We start from the raw sequence: 5,604 nt of genomic DNA on the forward strand, positions 1-5,604 counted from the left end.
CAATTGACCCTCAGTATCTAACCCAGTTCTAACTTCTATATATATGTACATAGTAGGTGTTTAATAAATGGGTATTAAGGTTTGGGTTGAAATGGAAAAAAAAAAACAAATTAGGGTTATAGAGAGTGCCTAATTCTACATCACTTTAAAGTGAGAGAACAAATGGCAAGTAGGTATATAAAAGTATAATTATAGCACACACAAAAAAGGCATTTTGAATCCTTGCTTTTTTTTTTTTTTGGCAAGGCAATGGGGTTAAGTGGCTTGCCCAAAGGCCACACAGCTAGGTAATTAAGTGTCTGAGGCTGGATTTGAACTTGGGTACTCCCGACTCCAGGGCTGGTGCTCTATCCACTACGCCACTTAGCCACCCCAAATCTTTGTCTTTCTATTGCTTTTCCCAGTGGTTATTATATCCATTTCCCAGTTGTCTAAGTCTTTAGCCATTTTTTGCCTTGCCTGAAATTATGAAGAGTTGCCGTAAGGGGGGGTGGCTAGTGGCGCAGTGGATAGAGCACCGGCCTTGGAGTGAGGAGTCCCAGAATTCAAACATGGCCTTAGACACTTAATAATTACCTAGCTGTGTGGCTTTGGGCAAGCCACTTAGTGCCATTTGCCTTACAAAAACCTTTAAAAAAAAGTTGTTGAATCAAAAACAGGATGTCCCATAGGCATCTCAAACTCAGCTTGTTCAAAATAGAATTAATCTTCCCCTAAACCTGTCTTCCTAATTTATTTATTTCTGCTAAAGTTACCCCCATCCTACAGTTAGTGACCTCAGAATAATTCTCAACACTACTCTTACAGTCATTCCTTTATCCAGTTAAAATCTTGGTGATTCTACCCACATATTTCTTGCATCTCTCCTCTTCACATACATGGCCCTCACCCTAGTTCAGGGCATCATCTATTGCTGGGTCTTCTAAAATCTTCCCAATTATACAGCTGTCTCTAGTCTTTCCTGCTTCAGATCTGTCTTCTATATAACTGCCAAATTAACATTCCTAGAGTCAGGGTCTGACTATATCATTCTTCTGGAAGTTCTGATGGCTCCCTCTTATTTCTAGAATAAAAGACAAATTTCTTTTTGGCATGCAAAGCTCTTGACAGAGTGAGTTCTATTTACCATCCTGGATTAATGGCACATTCCTCTCTTCATATACTATTCCAACCAAATTCCTTATTCTGTCTCCCAACTCTTTCACATTACATGGGTTGCCACTATTTCTGGAATTCACCGTTTATATCTATTTGGACTTTTGGTCTATATCAAGTCTCAGTTTGAGAGCTCCTTTTAAAAATGAAGCCTGTCCTCAGCCCATAGTTGGTAATTTCACTTATCCCAAATTACTTTGTGTATTTTGCATATTATTTTTCCTCCAATAGAAATAACCACGCAGAGTGTGTTTAAAGTTTCATTTTACTCAACTTAATCAATAGCTACAATTAAGCACAGTAGCATCTCATGTCCTCCAGTCATAGATTTATATGTAAAGCTGTAGTGTTTGTCCTTCTTTATTAAAGAAGACCATGACATCAGGGAAATGATGCCATGATATACAAGTGAATTGGATTAAAGTGAGGAGAGCACTAGACCTTAGAGGTCCTCCAGTTAAATATTTTTATTGTGGTGAGAAAAGCCCAGATTACTTAAGCAATGGCCAAGATTGTATAGATAGTAAATAGCAGAGCTAGCATTTATATGACACTTTGAAGTTTGCAAAGTGCTCCCCAAATATTTTATTCTCACAACAATCCTGGGAGATAGGTGTTATTCCCATTTTACAGATGTGGAAATGGAGGCAGGGGTTAAAACAGTATGCCCAGGGTCACATAGCATGTGTGTGTGTGTGTGTGTGTGTGTGTGTGTGTGTATCAGAAGTTGGATTTGAATAGTCTTCCTGACTTCAGGTCCAGCATTCTATTTGCTATGACATCTAGCTGTTATAAACATTTTCTAAAAAAGAAAATATTACTAACTTTACCTCCTCATTAAACTCATTTAGTACTACTTTGAGATTCGAAATCTGGTAGTTAATAGTAAAAAGAATTTGTTCTAAAAATCTTTGATTATCTTTCCATCTTCTGCCCTTTGACCTTCCCAGTTCATTCCTGGATGCTCACAGGATAATTTTGCTTAGTTTTTTCTTGACAGATTTTTTTTGAAACAAAAATTCTCCCTACCCCTTTCCAACACTAGGTCAATTAGATGATGCTGTTGTGCATAGAGGGCTGGGTTGGGAATCAAGAAGACTCATTTTCCTAAATTCAAATCCAATTTCAAATACTAGCTGTGATACTCTGGGTAAGTCACTTAACTCTGCCTCAGTTTCCTCATCTTTAAAATGAGTTGAAGTAAATGGCAAATCACTCCAGCATGTTTGCCAAGGAAATCACAAATGGGGTCATGAGGAGCTGGACGTGACTGAAAAATAACACTGCTTACAGTCTTCCTTGGAATCATAGGTCTAGATTTGGAAGAAATCTCAAAGGCACTTAGTCCAAATAAGGAAATAGGTTGAGGGAATTAAGAAACTTGCCCAAGGTCATCCAGGTAGTAAGGTACCAGAAGTGGAACTGGAATTCAAGACCTCCGACTGCAAGCAGAGCTCTTGCACCATGCCATACTGCTACCTCTCCTGTCCGTAAGATTTCACATACGAATTTATATACCAAACTGAAATGCCCTAGAATATTTTATTGAAGGAACTGAGGTGATTTTTTTTGCAAAAACTAAATAAGAATGATAAACAGTTAATAAGTCCACCTTTTATGAATTCAGATTACTAAATGGAAAATGACATCATAAGCTGCAGGATATCTTGAGGAGAGCAACTAGGATTGTTGCCCAAGCTATTGAGAAGGGATCTGCCCAGGACCACAGAGAGGGCTTGAACAACACTTCTTGGCTCTGACATGGGCTTGACATCCACTATGCCTTGTCATTTTTTGGCTGAACATAAAGTTTTATATTTTTAATGGAGGAGGGAATCATTGTTCCATCACAACATCTCATCTCCATGTCTTTATTCTACCTCTAATAAAAATCCCTCATTACCTCGCTTAGTGTAACAGCCTTCTCACTTGTCTCCTAGCATCAAGTCTTGCCATTCCAATCTGTCCTTCATTCAGTTACCAAAGTGGTTTTCCTGAAGTCCACCACATCCCCCAGACTCAATAAAATCCCCTTTGTCTATCTTCAGTCTCATGGTCCAGCCTCCATTATGCCTTCTTACATTTGGTCTCCCAACTTCTAATTGTGAGCCCTTCTTATTCCTCCCAGTGACTTATGAAATGAAACTTTTCCCCACAGACTATGAATCTTCTTATTCTCTTCCCGCAGAGAAGTTTTCTTTAACACCATGCCTCAGTAGAATCAGGATTCCAGAGATAGAAGCAATAACAGGGAAATTGAATGGTGAAAAAGTTCCAAGACAAAGGTTCTAGGGAAGAACTCAGAACTGGTCCTGGAGGTATGAAAGTTCCAGATTTTTATTTACAAGTCTACAAAATTCAAACAGTTTCACAGATGAAACTTTTTCTGGAGAGTCAGTAAAGTACTTAAGGACAGGCTGAAAAACAAAGGTCTAGGCAAGAATGACTGAAGGAAAGAGAAAGGAAAATAGCTATAAGAAATGACCAGGCTTAGACTCCAGTGAGTGAGTCCTGCCTGAAGGGAAACATGGACTAAACTTCTATAGCTTTGTGCAGGGAAGAATTAGAAAAACAGATTAAAGGGGGACCTCACCCCCTCTATTTGGCGGGTAAGGTACCCACTTTGGAAGATTGAGAGGCAGGAAGAGGAGTGGAGGGATGAGTTGAGATTGCTCTTATGTTGGTGAATTTACATTTAGCAATGAAGTGATTTTGAACAACTGGAGGGAATTTGCATGTGATTAGAGTTTACACTGCAGAGGAAGCCCTCAGCAAATATCAGGCACAAATTATGTTTTCTTAATATTAAAAAACTAGACAGATAGTTCTCTTTTAGCACTAGGGTCCTAAGACAGAGCTACCTCTTCTGCTTGTCTGCCTTCCTTTCACTCTCATCTCCCATCCTTTTCCTCCTTCCCCCTCATCACCCTCCCTCAGGTTGGTAGTAGGCCCAATAAGGAGAGATTGAAGATAAGAGCAGGGACATGTTCAAAGAGGGAGGGATGGTTTGTTGGATGGGTGGATGGATTGATGAATGAATGAGTGAGTGAACAATTTTATTTTCTGGGATGCTGTTACAGTTTGTCCTTTGTTTTTGAAGAAGGCCAGGGCATCAGCAGGTGGTGCCATATTTTGCAAGTCTATTGGATTTGAGCGAAGGGGTGATGTGCAAAGTCATCAGTCTCCCTTTCTCCTCCAGAACCACTGGATCCAGTGGTCAAATATGGATCAGGACAGCTGGAAATGGCCTTGGATGTGGGAGCACACCTTGGCCTTTTAAAATGAGGTCTTTTCCAGGTCATATTTTAACCAAAACAACTCGCATTGTCCTTCAGGTTAGGTAAAACAAATGAGGGAAACAGGCCAAGAAGACCCTCAGGCTTTCTTGGCCTAAGCAGAAACAATCGCTATTTGCATTCACTCTGAACCAATCGGGAACCAAACCATGAGCAAGTAGGTGTAGGCTGAGATTCCTTAGCCAATCTAGGAGAACCAGAGTGATTGGACCGGGAAATCACTAAAAGCCTCTTCCCAGAAATGATCCGAAAGGATGGTCTCAGCTGATGCCAGAAGAGGGTCAGGAAATGTGAGGTCGGAGAGGAAGGCAGGCAACACCTTGGACACGAGGCCATCTGTGTTGTGGCACAGCATCACCATTGACTCTTCCTGAAGGGGAAGGGTCGCAGGCAGGCCAGAATGACCGCTGGGTGGCGGCCGGTGGGGGTGACCGCTGGGCGGCCGGTGGGGGTGACCGCTGGGCGGCCGGTGGGGGTGACCACACAGAGGAGTCGTCCTTTCCTCCCATGAGCGCCTGGAGCTGAGGCACAGGGCATGTTGGAGGGGAAGAGAAGAGATGGCGGGAGTCACTGGAGCCGGAAAGGAGAGGCACCAACCCCCGGGCAGGTCTCCCCAACATCCCTGAGCCTAATGTGGCCTCGCACGAGCTGTTTTCCTTCCTTGTGTCCTTGATGCAGAGTTTTGAATTGCGTTTTTCTTTCCCCCTCACAGAGGGGAAATGGATGGGGGGCGCTGCCCCAAAGGGCCCACTGAGTCCTGGGGTGCTGGGAAAGTCGCCCGCCAAGTTAGAGATGAGCGTGATCCGGCCCCCGGGAGCTGGGGGGCACGGAGGCCCAGGCCTGGGGCAGGAGGGGCAGTGCCCGGGCCGCGGTTCCGCCATTGGGGGCGCCCCCAGCGGGGAGGGGAGGGGGAGGGGCAGCCAGAAGCGCGAGGGGCGGAGCTTCCGGCCCCTCCCCGGCGGCCCTGGGGGATGGGAGGGAAAGCGGGAGAAGAGGCCGCGCCCCCGTCCGGCCACGCCCCCGCCCGGCCCCGCCCCGCCCGGCCACGCCCATCCCGGCTCCTCCCCCGACGCCCCGCCCCGCCCCCACCCCCGGGCTTCCCCGGGACCCAGAGGGAGGTCCGGCCTTTGAGCGTGCTCACAAAGTTCCGGAC

Source organism: Macrotis lagotis, chromosome 1, assembly GCF_037893015.1.
Source record: "Macrotis lagotis isolate mMagLag1 chromosome 1, bilby.v1.9.chrom.fasta, whole genome shotgun sequence".
NCBI lineage: Eukaryota > Metazoa > Chordata > Mammalia > Peramelemorphia > Peramelidae > Macrotis > Macrotis lagotis.